The sequence below is a fragment of the Monodelphis domestica genome, chromosome 1, assembly GCF_027887165.1.
Source record: "Monodelphis domestica isolate mMonDom1 chromosome 1, mMonDom1.pri, whole genome shotgun sequence".
In the NCBI taxonomy this organism is placed as follows: Eukaryota; Metazoa; Chordata; class Mammalia; order Didelphimorphia; family Didelphidae; genus Monodelphis; species Monodelphis domestica.
This window is the reverse complement of record NC_077227.1, coordinates 326,896,191-326,912,843: the sequence shown is the minus strand read 5'-3', so window position 1 is coordinate 326,912,843 and position 16,653 is coordinate 326,896,191. Positions and strand designations below refer to the sequence as shown.

The 16,653-nt window shown below is 35.7% G+C and overlaps 1 long non-coding RNA gene across 1 annotated transcript in view; it reads right to left on the bottom strand.

The window, feature by feature from the left end:
• LOC130456355 (uncharacterized) overlaps nucleotides 1-16,154 on the bottom strand; it is an 85,638-nt gene extending 69,484 nt beyond the window's left edge. Inside the window, exons 1-2 of the long non-coding RNA XR_008915097.1 lie at nucleotides 15,862-16,154; nucleotides 13,804-13,888 (exon numbers count right to left, since the gene is read on the bottom strand). This is a non-coding gene — a long non-coding RNA (uncharacterized LOC130456355). The remainder of the gene's footprint in view (nucleotides 1-13,803; nucleotides 13,889-15,861) is intronic.
• Nucleotides 16,155-16,653: the final 499 nt, after the last annotated feature.

The window sequence follows — 16,653 nt, the reverse complement described above, 5'->3', positions numbered from 1 at the left end:
GGAAGCATATTTAAATAGTAGTTGTTAACGAACACAATGAGATCTTGGACTGTATTAAAGGACTTCCAGAAAAAGGCTTCCAGAAATAGGCAAATGATGCCCCAACATGCTTCTACCCTTCTTGAGCTTATCTAGAATATTATGTCCTATTCAGAATGGTTCAGAAGAATGCAATTAAGATTGTGAAGAATCTAAAGTTCATATAAGTATCAAGGAAAATTCAATGGTGGGCATAGTAGCTCAAGGATGTCACATGAAGAAGGGACTAGATTCACTCTGTTTTGTTTCAGAGGGTAAGTAATGAATGAGTAGAAGTTGTAAAAAAGTCAATTTAAACTTGATATAATGAAAAACTTCCCAAGAATTAGAGCTATTCATAAAAGGAATGAATTATTTTAAGAGGTGTATATTTGGGAAGAGAGGGTTCCCACTCCTTAGAGATCTTCAAGCAGAGGCTGGAGAACCTCTTGATGGGTATGTGGTAGTAGAAATTCCTATTTTGTATGAGTTTAGACTAGATGGTCACTGATGTCCCTTCCAACCCTCAAATGTTATTATTATAGGAGGTGGTGCTTAAACTGAATTTTGAAGGAAATGGGGGATTCTTTGTTTGATTCTTTTACTCCCTTTAAACTTTCATTGATATCTTGACTTATCTTCATTCCTAAATATATCCCTTGCTCCACTCCTACCCTTGCAACAAAGAATAAAAAAGAAATAAAAAGAAAAAGCATTTCAATAAAATTAACACTTCAATTATATTTGCCAGTACATACAAGTTTCCACTCCCATAATCTTCCACCTTTAAAAGGAAAAGAGAGAAGTACATTTTCTCAACTTATCTGCAGGATCAAGTTTTCTGATCATTATCTATTACTCAATATTCAATTTCATTTTTTCTCTTTCCATTTGCATTGTTGCAGTGGTATATATATATATATATATATGTATATATATATATATAATTTCCTTGGTTCTACTTACTTAATTTTGCATCAGTTTATATAGCCTTCCCATGCTTCTCTGAATTTTTTATGTTCATATTTTCTAATTGCATAGTAAAATTCTATATCTTTCACATAATACAATTTATTTAGCCATTCTCCAATCAATAGGCATGTACTTTGTTTCTAGAACTTTGCTACTACAAAGAGTTCTGCTTATGGAAGAATTTGGTGTATTAGGAGACTCCCTTTCTGTCTTTTATTTTCTTGATACATATGTCTAGCATTAGGTTAAAGGTGACATTTTAGTCACTTTCAGGCAGGCCTTATGCCAAATTGCTTTTCAGAATGGTTCTACCTACAGTGTATTGCTATGCCTTTCTTTCCATGTTCCTTCTAAGATGGATGACTATTTCCATCTTTCATCATTTTTACCAAATTGCTAAATATAAGGAAAAAGTTTAGAATTGTTTGGATTTACATTTTTCATGGTATTAATGATTTAGTCATTAATGGTTCTTCATTGGAACTTGGGAGTTCTAAAATGGAGGTGAAGAGTGATAGCATTATTTGAATAAGGGACACTCTGGACATGCCCCTAACTCACTGATGATTTGGGGGCCCATTGGATGCTCTCAACCTGGATTAGACCATCTGCCAAGACGATTCACTGGGGTTTTACTGATAGGCATGCTACAGCTTTACTAGTTGGACCCCAAAGGTGGATGAGTGGTCCCCATCCTCCTTGAACATCCATACACCCAAGAGAAATAGGTAGATGTTTAGAAAGAGCAAAATTCCTTATAAATAAGAGTTTTAAAGTAGAATGGGTTGCATCAAGATATAAGGACTTCTCTTTAAGTGGAAATTGGATGGCCACTTGTCAGGAATGTTGCAGAGGTATTCCTGCTTAGAGAAATGTTAACTTGATGATACATGAGCTTCCTCATTTCACAGAGTTTGGCATAACCAAATTACCTAAAATGGAGGTACCCACATGTTGACACTCAGGGCTCAGAGAACAACGTGTAAAAGAATCTTGCCCAACAAGAGAGAATATCCAGCTCTGGCTTAAAGTCCTCTAATAAGAAAGGGATCTGCTCAGACAATACATGCCACTTTTGGAGAGCTCTGATGGTTAAGGCACTTTTCCTTACATGGAATCTAAATCTGATTTTTTTGCAACCTTCACCTACTAGTTCTGGCCTTTGGAGCCAAACAAAAAAAGTCTAATCTCTCTTCCATGTGATAGTCTTTGAAGGTAGCTATCACACCCACCCCCTGCTAAGTTTTTTCTTCTGTCTACTATCCTTTCTAGTTCCTTCAACCAATTCTCATAAGGTAGAACATATTGTGGACCTATGCTATCCTTCCTCCAGATGTTCTATGTCTTATTAATTTCCTTCCTAAAATGTGGAACCCAGAAGTGAACATATATGGACCTGACAATGGCAGAACACAATGGGACTGCCATTGCTGTCTTTCTGAACATTAGCTAAATATAATTTTTTTGGTTGATATTAATGCTCAAACTATTAAATCCCTAGACCTTTTTAGGAAGAAAAACTAGTTAGCCACACTTCACCTATACTATACATGTGGAGTTGATTTTTTGAACAAGTGAAAAAATTTTCTTTTATCCCTGTTTCATTTCATATTATTAGAGTCAGCCCCAATGTTCGTAACTGTCAAGACCTTGGATCATGATTCTGTTATCCAATGTATTAGCTGGCTCTCCCACCTTTGGGTCATCTGCAAATCTGATAAGCTTATCATTTTTGCTTTTATCCAGTTTATTGCTAAGAATACTAAACAGGGAGGCAGCTGAGTAGCTCAGTGGACTGAGAGCCAGGCCTAGAGACGGGAGGTCCTAGGTTCAAATCTGGCCTCAGACACTTCCCAGCTGTGTGACCCTAGGCAAGTCACTTGACTCCCATTGCCTAGCCCTTACCACTCTTCTGCCTTGGAGCCAATGCACAGTATTGACTCCAAGATGGAAGGTAAGGGTTTAAAAAAAATTTAAATAAAAAAAAGAATACTAAACAGCACAGGGCTAAGTACAGGTCCCCAGAGTACTACTGAAGACCCTAATACTTGGGTCCAGTCATTCAAATAGTTATTATTTTAATAACCATGTTATTTTGTGGCTATTCTCTTTGGCAGAGAAGACATTAAAAAATAATAATGGTTATGTCAGATTCTGTCTTGTGCCTTCTACCTATTATAGTCTTCCTGTCCACCAAGAAGATGTAGTACTGTGCCTTCTTTGATTTTCTTTTCCTCTATTATATCATATTTTTTAAGCCTTCCACTGGGGTCTTCAGGAATAAGCAAGAAAACTGCCAGGGATGTTAGAGAAATGATTCTTGCTTCATATAAAAATTAAGCTAGGTTAATTCTGAGGTTGCCATAATTCTATGATTGTGTAATATATTGTTCTTTCCTTGTTCTCCTTTTAACAGGCAAATATCTTGAGAGTGATCCAGGAATCTCAGTATAATTGAGAGGCCAGATAGAACTTTTCTTTTGTACTGACAGATCCCAGGACAGAATGAAGTCACTGAACATATGGGTCAAGAATGGATTGTGGGGCAGTTTGATGGCTCAGTAGATAAAGTTCCAGGCTTGGAGTCAGAAGACTCATTTTCCTAAGTTTAAATCTGGCTTCAGAGACTGCTCAAGTCACTTCACCCTGTTTGCTTTAATATCCTCATCAGTAAAATGAACTGGATAAGGAAAGACAAATCATTCTATCTTTGCCAAGAAAACCCTAATTGGAGTCATGAAGAGTCAGACACAACTGAAAAATAACTGAGCAACAAAAAGAATAAAGTAGACAAATTTTATAGCTTTTATTGCCGCCTCCTCCTCCTGACCAAGTTCAGGAATGCCAGTCAACCCCTAGGAAACTTCTAGGAGCATTTTTACTTCTTTTTACAGTGTTGCCTCAGTAGTACTCTGGAAGCCTGGAATTGTCCTAGCCTGCATCCAAGTTTCATCATTAGTGACTTCCTGTCCAACTCCAAAACAAGTTTTCTGCTCTTTACCCTGATAGATTATACCCAAGACTCTCCTTATTGGATTATGACATTTACTATATCATGTCTTAACTGTCTTTCCAAGGGGAAAAATGTACACAAGGATACTTTTAAATTTAATTTGCATCATTAACATCTCCTTTACTTTTTAAAGTCAAGATAATCAATAAAATAATAAATCAAGCCCTAGTTTTTAGTGTTTTCCAATTTCTGTGGTGTAAATGTTCACATTCAAAATTTAATGAGAAGTTCTCACAGAGTTGTTTAGCAGGCTCCCACACATTCCTGCCTGCTTATAAACCAAGCATTGATGCAGGCAGGACCTACATTAATAAACAAATTGCTTTCTTTATTTTTCTTTAAAAATTTTTTCCAATTACACGTAAAAACAATTTTAACATTCTCATATTTTGAGTTCCAAATTGCTCTCCCTCTCTCTTTTCCCCATTCAATAAGAAAGCAGACAATTTGACAAAGATTATACATGTGCAATCGTGCAAAACATATTTCTGTATTAGTCATGTTGTGAAAGAAAACACAGACCCCCAAAATAAAAAGCCCCCAAATTTTTAAAACAGTTTTAAAAAAGCATACTTTGATCTACATTCAGATTTCACCAGTTCTTTCTCTGGAGGTAGATAGTATTTTTCATCATACGTCTTTCAGATTTATCTTGGATCATTGTACTGCTAAGAATAGCTAAGTTATTCACAGTTGATCATTGTACTATATTGCTGTTACCGTGTACAATATTCTCCTGGTTCTACTCAATTCTCTTTGCATTGGTTTGTGTAATTTTTTCTAGATTTTTCTCAAAGCATTCTGTCTGTCCTTTCTTATAGTTCAACAGTGTTCTATCACAATTAGATACCACAACTAGTTCAGCCTTATGTTGATATACAGTGGGAGGTGTTGGTCTCTACCTAGTTTCTGCCTCACTGTTTTCTAGTTTTCCCAGCAGTTTTCATTAAATAGTTAATTCCTGACCCCAAATCTGAGATCTTTGGGTTTATCAAACATTAGATTCCTATGTGTATTGGGTACCTAATCTATTCCTCTGATCCACCATTCAGTTTCTTGGCCAGCACCAATTTTTTTTTATAATTACTGCTTTGTAATACAGATTATTATCTGACACAGTTAAGACACTTCCCTTCATATTTTTTTCATTAATTGCCTTAATAGTCTTGACCTTTTGTTCTTCCAGATGAATTTTGCTATTATTTTTTCTAGTTCTATAAAATAATTTTTGGTAGCTTGGCATGACACTAAATAAATTAATTAATTTAGGTCGAATTACCATTTATCATATTGACTTACTTATGAGCAATTAATTTTTTCCAGTTGTTTAGATCTGACTTCATTGAGTAAAATATGCTTCATAATGGTGTTCATATAGTTTTGGGGTGTCTTGGCAGGTAAATTCCCAAGTACTTTATATTTTCTGCAGTTATTCTTAATGGGATTTCTCTTTCTATCTCTTGCTGCCAGATTTTGTTGGCAATTTATGTAGGTTTATTTTATGTCCCACAACTTTGCTAAAATTATTGTTCATTTCAACTGATTATTCAATTGATTGTCTAGGATAGTCCAAGAATATCATCATATCATCTACAAAGAATAATAATTTTGCCTTCTCATTGCCTACTTTAACTCCTTCAATTTCTTTTTCTTTTCTTATTACTATAGCCAGCATTTCTAGTACAATATTGAATGATGTGGTGATGATGGACAAACTACTTCACCTCTGATTTTATTGGGAAGGCTTCTTAGCTTACCTCCATTACAGATAATGTTGAGGTTTTAGATAAATACTATTTAATTTAAGGAAAGCTCCATTTATTCCTATACTCTCTAATGTTATTTTTAAATAAGAATGAGTGTTGTATTTTGCCAAAAGCTTTTCCTGTATCTCTTGAGATAATCGTATGATTTTTTTTTACTGGTTTTCCTATTGAGATGCTCAATTAGGTTGATAGTTTCCCCAATATTGAACCAGCCTTGCATTCCTGGGATAAATCCCATCTGGTCATAGTGTGTGATCTTTGGGATCTATTGCTATAACCTCCTTGCTAGTATTTTATTTAAATGTTTTGCATCAACATTCATTATGAAAATTGGTATATAGTTGTTTTTTTCCTCTGTTTTTGCTCTTCTTGGTTTAGGCTATCATCACCATATTTGTAAAAAAAAAAAAGGAATTTGGTAGAACTTCGTCTTTGTCCATTTTCCCAAATAGTTTATATAGTATTTGGAATTAATTGTTCTTTAAATGTTCAGTAGAATTCACTTGTGAATCTATCTGCTTGGAGATTTTTTCTTACAGAGCTCATTGATGGCTTTTTCAGTTTCTTTTTCTAAGTTAGAGTTGTTTAAGTAGTCTGGTTATTCTTCTGTTAATCTCAGTAATTTATAGTTTTGTAGATATCCATCTATTTCACTTAGATTATTAGATTTATTGGCATATAATTGGGAAAGATAGCTCCTAATAATTACTTTAATTTCATCTTAAATTGTGAATTCATCTTTTTATTTTCAGTGCTGATAATTTTATTTCCTTCTTTTAAAAAATTAAATTAACCAGTGATTTATCTATTTTATGGGGTTTTTTTTATATAACCAGCTCCTAGTTTTATTGATTAGTTCAATGTTTTTTTTTTTACCTTCATTTTTAGTAATCTCTCCTTTGATTTTCAGAATTTCCAATTTGGCATTTAATTAGGGATTTAAAATTTGTTATTTTTCTAGTTTTTCTTTAGTTGTATTCCCAATTCATTGATCTGCTACTTCTCTGTTTTATTAATGTAAACTTTTATAAAATTTCTCCCAAGTACTGCTTTGGTTGCATCCCATAAATTTTATGTTGTGTCATTGCTGTTATTCTCTTTAATGGAATTATTGATTGTTCCTATGATTTATTCTTTGACACACTCCTTAGGTTTTGATTTCCTTTCTAATTAACTTTCTTATCTATATCTCCATAGCCCTTTCCTGAATGTAATTTCTACTGCATTATGATTTTAAAAGGATGCATTTCTGCTTTTCTGCATTGTTATGAGGTTTTTATGCCCTAATAAATACATGGTCAGTTTTTGTGTAGATGCCATGTACTACAGAGAAAAGAGTATTTTCCTTTCTATTCCCATTAAATATTCTCCAGATGTCTATCATATCTAACATTTTTAAAATTATCTTCATTGGGATAGTTAGATTGCTTCAGTAAATATAGAGAGCCAGGCTTGGAAATGGAAAGTCCAGGGTTTAAATCTGGCTTCAGACATTTCCTAGCTGTATGACCCTGGGTAAGTTACTTAACCCCAATTGCCCATCCCTTACCAATCTTCTGCCTTGGAACCAATAGTTAGCACTGATTCTAAGAAGATAAAGGGTTTTTAAGAATTATATTCATCTCCTTAACTTCTTTCTTGTTTATTTTTTGCCTAGATTTATCTAGTTCTGAGAGGAAAAAGTTGAAGTCTCCTAGTAGTATAGTTTTATTGTCTATTTCTCCTGTAACTTCTTTAACTTTTCCTTTTAGTATTTAGATGCTACACTATTTGGGGCAAATATGTTTAATGTTGATTTTACTGTATTGTCTATGATACATTTTAGCAAAATGTAATTTCCCTGCTTATGTCTTTTAGTTAGATCTGGTTTTGATTTTGCTTGTATGATATCATGTCTGTTATCCCTGTTTTTTTTTAAACCTCAAATGAAGAAGAGATTCTGCTCTAGTCCTTTACCTTTATTCTGTGTATGTCTTCTGCTTCAAATTCTTGTAAACAACATATATTGGAAGAGTCTGGTTTTTAATCTACTCTGCTATCTGTTCTGTTTTATGAGTAAGTTCATTACATTCATATTCACAGTTATGATGACTGTGTATTTTCCTCCATCCTTCTTTCCCACTGTTTATCGTTCTTTCTCTCTCCTTTCACCCTATTCCTTCCCCCTCCCCAAAGGATTTATTTAGTTGGTTAATTTATTATTTAATTTCTATTTATTTGTTTGTTTTGAAAATAATTAAATAATAATATTTTAAAGTTATTGAATTTATAATTTTATTTATTCACTTCTTTAACCACTGACTCCCCCAATCTACCTCTTTTCTATTAGCCACCCTCTTCTCTTCTTCTCCTCTCCTCCTATTTCTCTGGGGGGGGGGGTAACATAAATTTCTATATTCAACTCAATGTATATAGTATTTACTCCTAGAACCAAGCACTGTACTACCCACACCCCATTTTCCCCTCCACTGTAAAAGCTTTTTTGTACCACTTTTATGAGATAATTTACTCCACTCTACCTCTTCCTTACCCTTTCTTCTAATGCATCTCTCTCTCTTTAAAACTTTAAAAAACCCTTACTTTTGTCTTAGAATTGATAACTAAATATCACTTCCAAAGCCTAAAAGTGGTTAAGACTAGGCAATTTGGGGTTAAGTTACTTGCCTAGGGTCACACAGCTAAGAAGTGTCTGAGACCAGGTTTGAGTCCAAGATCTCCCATCTCTATGCCTGGCTCTAGCCACATAGCTGCCTCTCTTTCTAAGTCCTTTATGTTAAAAAAAAATCATCCCATCATACTGAACTCACACCCATACCCTCTATCCATTATATTCTTCCTAACTATCCTAATCATGATAGAGTTCTTAAGAGTTATAAGTATCAACTTCCTGTGTAGAAAAATAAATAATTTAATCTTACTGATTCTCTTTATTTCTCTTTCATGTTTACTTTTTTATGTTGTCTTGAATTCTGTATTGGAAAGTCAGATTTTATATTCAATGCTGGTCTTTTCATTATGTTTGAAAGTCGTCTATTTTATTAAATATCCACTCCTCCTCTTTACCCCCAAAAGATTATATTCAGTTTTTCTGGGTTGATGATTCTTGGTTATAATCCAAGGTCCTTTTCCCTCTGGAATATGATATTCTAAGCTTTCTGATCCTTTAATGTAGAGTCTACTAAATCTTGTATTATGCTGGGTTTAACTCCATGATGTTTCAGTTTTTTTTTCTTTCCCATTGGTGCAGCATTTTCTCCTTGATCTGGGAATTTGGCTATAATATTCCTGGGAATTTTGATTTTGGGATCTCTTTCAGGATTTGATCAATAGATAGCTTATTCTCTGGTTCCAGGATATCAGGGAAATTTTCCTTTATATTTTCTTAAAATATGATGCTGTGGTTCTTTTTTGATCACGGCTTCTAGGTAGTCCAGCAATTCTTAAATTATCTCTCCTTGGTCTATTTTCCAGGTCAGTTATTTTTCCAATGAGATATTTCACATTTTCTTCTATTTTTTCAATCTTTTGGTTTTGTTTGATCATTTCTTAATGTCTTATGGAGTCATTTAGCTACTACTTATCCAATTATAATTTTAAAAAAATTATTTCCTTCAGTGAACTTTTGTACCTTATTTTCCATTTTTCCAATTTTACTTTTAAAGAAGTTTTCTCTTCAGGGGCTTTTTGTGTCTCTTTAACCATTTGGCCTATTCCAAATTTTAAGTTATCATTTTCTTTACTATTTTTACCTTTACTAAATTGTTGACTTTTTTCATGATTATCTTTCATCATTCTCATCTCTTTTCCACATTTTTCCTATACCTCTCTTATCTGATTTTTAAAATCCTATTGAGTACTTCTAAGGCCAGAGACTAATTCACATTTTTTCTCTCAGGCTTTATCTGTATCTGTTTTCATTTCATTATCTTCTTCTGAGTTTCTGTATTGAACTTCCCTGTCAAAATAGTGACTTTTTTAATGGTCAGGTTCTTTTTGTTGTTGTTGTTTGTTGTTTGCACATTTTCTCAGACTATTTCTTAACTTTTAATTCTATGTTAAAATTTGGCTCTATTCCAGAGGTAGCAAGGACACTGTCCAAGCTTTAGGTTCTTCATCTTGCTATGTTCAAAGCTAGTTCTAGTACACTGCTCTCCCAATCTGTGCTCTGGTCTGAGAAACCATAAGCATTCTTTTCTGCCATGAAACTATGATCAGGATCCCCACTCCTGCTAATGCTCCTCCTCACCCTGAGTCTATGACCCAGAACTGAGTGTGGGCAACAGTCCTGCACATAATGTCAAGAAAGGGTTCCTTGTAATTTTCTTCTAACCAGTTGTCCATCACCATATCCAGGGATTCAGTAACCCCCTCACCCCCCAAGGCCTGCTGCTAGCAGCCTGTTTTGAATGCATTCCACTCTCATCCCAATGAAATAGAGCTTTCCTGACAACCTTCTAAGTCGTCATGGGTTGAAATTTCGTTTTGCTCTAACCTTTTGTTGGTTCTGATGCTTCAGAATTTATTTTGAGTTGCTACTTTAATATTGTTGGAGGAGAATTTGGGAGGAATCTGACAATTTTCTGCACTTACTAGGAAGGAAGGAGGGAAGGAAGGGAGAGTAAGATTCAGGAAAACCAATTAATTTATAGGGGAAAAAATCTAATATTATATGCAGTATAAATAGTGCAGTATGGAAAGGAACATGGGACCTAGACACAGGAAGACATGAGTTCTAATCCAGCCTCAAATACTTATTAGTTGTATGTCCCTGGGCAAGTCTTATTTTCCCCAATTATAAAATGGGGATAAAAATAGCACCTACCTTCCAGAGTGATTATAATGATCAAATGAGATCATCGTGAAGTGATGGGAAGAATGTCAGGCTCATAGTAAGTGCTATACAAATTCTAATATATATTATTAATAATATTGATTATTATTACTCATCTTCATTGGAGCTGAACTTATTCTTTGTTATTTTGTAACATACATTTTCAATTGTTTTGTGATGGCTATTCTTTCCATTTATGTTGTTGTCACAATGGTTCTATTTACTTCACTTTGCATCAGTTTATGGAAACATCTCTATGCTTATCTCTGTGTATTTATCATATTTGTTGCTTCTTACAATAAAATAATATTTATATATCCTGATTTGTTTAGCCATTCTATCAGTGAGCATGTAGGTTATTTCCAGTTCTCTCTCTCTCTCTCTCTCTCTCTCTCTCTCTCTCTCTCTCTCTCTCTCTCTCTCTCTCTCTCTCTCACACACACACACACACACACACACACACACACACACACACACACACACACAAAATCCTGCTATATGTGTTTAAGGATATAATGAATGTATAAGTTTTATATGGGACCTTCCTTTTTACAAATGATCTCTTTGAGATAGATATTAGCAATGAAATCTCTGGGTTAAAGGGTATGGACAATATAACCACTTGATTTGTATAATTCTAAATTACTTTCTACCCTTTTGGACTCCTCCCTCTGATTGGATGTTTAATTCCAGAACCTTCATTTAAGGAAGGAACCCATTAAGGCATCTATTTACAACCATCTGGCTACAATCTAGACTTCTTTCTCCTTTATGCTCCTACCTTCCCTCACTCCCCAACCTTCAGCTTCCTTTTAAGTTGTCTTCCTCTATTAGGATGAATGCTCGTTGAGAGAAGGGAGTGTTTTTCTTTTTGCTTGTTTTTGTATCCCCCATCCTTTGCAATATGTGTGGAACATAGTCAGTACCTAATAACTGTTGGCTGACAGAAAGGTTGTACTTGCTAACAATTCCACAAACAATGCATTAATTAGTGGACCTGCCTTTCAAAAACCCCTTCAGCACTGACTACTCCCATCTTTCATTATCTTTGCCAATTTTCTGGGTGTGAGTGAAACTTCCAGGGTTTTTTTTAACTTGAATTTCTCTCATTATTAATGATTTGGCACTTTCTTTCATATACTTATAAATAATTTGTGATTCTTTTAAGAACTGTTTGTTCATATTCTTTGGCCACTTATTTACTGGGGAATGGCTTATCAATGGTGTCTTAATTGCTAAATCTGTCTTTTTTTATAGATCTCAATCTTCTTGACCTCCCTGGTACTTTAAAAACTGATAACTCATCCCTTGTCCTCTTGACTTTCTCTTCCTTGGGCTCTTGCAATACTATTTCTTTTCTAGTTCTTGTCTGCCTGATTATTCTTTCTCCCTTACCCACCTTGCATATTCCCTAATACTGTCCAGGGTTCTCTTTTCTCTTTACATACTCTTCCAATGATCTCCTCAGTTCACATGAGTACAATACAGATAACTTCTAAATCTATAGATCCAGCCCCAGTTTCCCCTGAGCTCCCTCATGTATCACCAGCTGCATGTTGGATATTTCCACCTAGATTTCATATAGATACTACAAACTCAACATATCCAAAACAGAAATTATTACCTTTCCCATGAAACTACCCCTCCTCTAAATTTTTCTATTTTTTTTGTTGAGAACACCACTAATCCTCCTATCACCCAGGTTTACAGCCTCAGCACCATCCTCAACTCATTCCTTTCCCTTACTTTTCTCATCTAATTTGTTCCCAAACTTTGCCAATTTTACTTCCAAAACACCTATTTCTCTCTCTGTCTCTCTATTCATGTGGTCTCCCCATCCTAGTTCAGGCCCTCATCACCTATTACCTAGACTGTTTCAAGAGTCTCTGAATTATTCTCCCAGATTCTAGTTTCTCCCTTCAACAATTCATCCTCCCCAATACTAACTAAATATTTCCCCTGAAACACTGATCTGACCATATCATTCTCTTTTTCTAAAATATTTAGTGTCTCTGTATTGCCTCTGGGATAAAAGGCAACTCCTCAGTTTACCATTTAGAGGCATCTACATTATGATTCCATCCTGCCTTTTCAGATTTTCAGACTTTTCATCAACTGTCTCTTTAGAATCCATTCTTGATTTCCCCCAAGGAATTGAAATCAGGCTCAGCAATCTATAGATTACAGACTTTATTCCTTTCCCATTTTTTAAAACTGAGACATTTTCCCTTTCTTAATTCTTCAGTTTTTCTCCCATCCTTCACAACTTTTTGAATATCACTGATGGGGGCTCAGCAATCACATCTGCCAATTACTTTAGTGCCTAAGGATATATAGTTTATCTGGGTCAGGAGTCCTGGATTCATCACAGGCAAGGAGGAGCTTTCTCTGCTGCTACTTACTTATCCTGAATATTAACTTCACTTTAGCCCTCTCCCCCTGCATAACTCCCACTATAAAGATCATCTTCCTCCCACATAAAACAAAAGGAAAATGAGAACTGAGCAGCTCTGACTTCTTTGTTGCCTCATTCTCCCTAAGCAGTGGCCCTTTCCTTTCTTCTGTTCCTAATTTTTTAAACCAATATATCTTAAAAACAAACTTTTTTGGTCCCTGCCTTTATTTGCCAGCCAGTGTATTATGAGCTTTATCATTCCTGATCCTATTTTTATAGAATTGTGCCATATTATTTTTTTATTCTGTCCTTTCTTCTACCTTTTGATCATGTCTTTTAAAATCTAATTTGATTGCTAAATTTCCTATGCATCTATATTGGTAACTTTAGACAACTTTCCAGAACCTTCTGCTACTTTGTACGGCAGATACAAGTTCTTTAGGTTTAGAATGAAATTCCTCTTAGACTCTCTAGCTTCCCTTCAAGGCTCCACTCGAGAACCACTTTTCCTGAACCCTTATGTATTTCCTCATTCAAGCTTTCAAAAAATATTTGTCTTTGTATCCTCAGCAGCTAATTCAGTATCTTTAAGATAGGTATTTAATAAGAAGAGTTCAATTATTCTGATGGGCTCAGACTTGCTTCCTAGTCCCTCAGATAACCATTGAACTTACAGAACCAGTCCAATGGATTTCCATTTTCCCAGGAATGAACAGTCATGACAAAACATTTTGGACCCAAACTCTAATGATCAAACTCTAAAGGAAACACACCAAACTCACCTAAATGGACAATTGGGGCCACGTACCTCAATACTGCATGTGAAGAGCTGTTTAGAAGAGGTTGTAACAAGCATCTCGAATGTGAAGCAAGACATTCCATTCAAAGGCAATCTGTTAAAGTGAGACAGGCAGTCAGATCAGATTACCAACATCATGGCTTGGCTGCCATAATGTCTGTTATCACAGGGAGGAGAAGCATTGGCTCCTAAAACACTTATCCCAACTTTGTGACAATGACACTTTTCTTTTTCCTGATGTCCAGCTGAATATTTTTAACCCTATGACTCAGAATTAAAAACACATTTTATGACTTCTGTGGCTTCTTACAACTCACATTTCATAATGTGGTGAATCATCTTTTTTTTTTTAACCTTTACTTTCTGTCTTAGAATCAATACCAAGTATGGGATCCAAGACAGAAAAACCCAAGGACGAGCTTATTGGAGTTAAGTGACTTGCACACAGCAAGGAAGTGTCCGAGGTAAGACTTGAACCCAGAGCCTTCTGTCTCCAGGCCTGGACCTCTATCCACTAAATCACCTAGCTGTCCCTGAGCCATCTTTTTGACAGCTCCTTCCTCCAAGTAGGAGATATGGCTTTTACACAATGGGGGTGGGGGGTGGGGGAGAGGGACCAGGAAGTGGAGTGGGACTGTAGACACCTATCATATGCCTCTAGAGAAAACAGAGTGAAACTCAGATGACCTTTGTTTTAGACCCCATCCAACCACTTAAAAGTAATTTGAGTAGGTTCAAAACCTAACTTCACAGTTTCCTATTTATATGATCATGAACAAGTCACATCATTTGTCTGGAACTCATTTTTCTCATCTACAAAATGAAAAACTTTGAATCAATTACCTCTAAGGCTCCTCCCAGCCAAGATTCTATTATCAGATATTTATTAAGTGCCTGATATGTGCTAGGCACTGTGCTAAGCACTGAGGATTAAAAAAAAAAAGACGGTCTCTGTTCTCAAAGAGCTCACAGTCTAATGGAGGGAAACATGCAAACTACTATGTACAAAAAAAGCTATATTGGATAAACAAGTCCTATCAGAGAAAAGGGATTAGCTTTGGGGGGCATCAGGAAAGATTTGTAGGAGGTGAGATTTTATCTGGGCCTTGAAGAAGGAAATAGGGAATCCAGGAGGAAGAGATGAGGAGGGAGATCATTCCATGCATGGGAAATAGCCAATGAAAATACTCAGAGTTGGGGGTGGAAAGATTGGAATGGAGTATCTTGTTTAAAAAACAAGGCAGGTGCGCTCTCTTTGTGGTAGCAAAAAATTGGAAAAGGAGGAGGTGTCCTTTGATTGGGGAATGGCTGAACAAATTGTGGTATATGTTGGTGATGGAATACTATTGTGCTCAAAGGAATAATGAACTGGAGGGATTCCATGGGGACTGGAACAACCTCCAGGAATTGATGCAGAGTTAAAGGATCAGAACCAGAAGAACATTGTACAAAGACTAATACACTGTGGTACAATCGAATGTAATGGACTTCTCTACTAGCAGCAATACAATAATCCAGGACAATGAGAAAGACTGCTATCCACATCCAGAGGAAGAACTGTGGGAGTAGAAGCACAGAAGAAAAACAACTACTTGATCACATGGGTTGGTGGGGATATGATTGGGGATGTAGACTGGAAATGATAACCCTACTGCAAATATTAATATGGAAATAGGTCTTGATCAGGGGAATTATGGTAATAGGAAATGCTAAAGCCCTAACACCAGGAAGCCAGCTAGGGGGAAAGGCTAGATCTTGCGCTCCTCCCCCTACCCTACTTCCTGTTCTCCTTCAACTGTCTTGAATGGTCTTCTCAGAAATGGTAAGTTTGAAGATTTCCTCTAATAACTAACTCTCACAATTAAATCTTTCAACTAAGAGGTCTTTTATTCTTTTAAATAGAGGAGGTAAGGTGAGGGGAGATGATGAGAGGAAAATAGGTCTCCCTAATTTTATAAATTTCCCCTGTTGATTGATGATTCTAAGATATATTCAAATTCAGGAAATAACAGTTATCTTCCCTAAGGGGAGATGTTGACAGCAAAGGCTGACTGGTTTTCTTCTCACCAAGTCTTCTCAGCACTCAGTCATATGGATAATCAATGACCAAAGAGAGAGTTTTTCTTCCACCTTCTCTTCCAACAGCCAGAGAAGGAAGTGAAGTTCAAGCAGCTGGGTTTCCTAACTGCTCCCTTCAAGATTCCATTGGAACTCTATCTCCATCTCATTTGATTGGCGTTTTACCAAGTTCTAAGCTTCTTGCTTTTTCTGCAGATCCATTTTGTCACTTCTCAAAATCTTTGTTTACAACATGTAAAACCCAGTGGAATTGCTCACTGGCTATGGGAGGGGGTTTGGAGGAGGGGAGGGAAAGAACATGAATCATGTAACCAGAGAAAAATATTCTAAATTAATTAATTAAATAAAATTTCAATAAAAAACAAATAGAAAGCAGTGTTTAATATTGTACTCAAATGTTTTAGAGTATTGCAACCAAATAAAATTTAAATTATTTGCAAAAAAAAAAAGCAGATGGGGACAGCAAGATGGCTCAGTGGATTGAGAGTTGGTCCTAGAGAGAAGAGGTCATGGGTTCAAGTGTGGCTTCAGACAGTTCCTCTGTGACTCTGGGCAAGTCTCTTAACCCCAATAACCTAATCTCTAACCACTGTGCTGCCTTGAAACCAGTATACAACATTGATTCTAAGACTGAATGGTAAAAGTTTTAAAAAAGAAAAGAAATAGCAGGGCCCACGTCGCTAAATCACAGATTTACTCTCTCACTGTGTGGCAGTGAGAGAGTGGGTATAAGGTGTAAGAAGATTGCAAAGGTAGGGAGCCAAATTAGGAAGGTCTTTG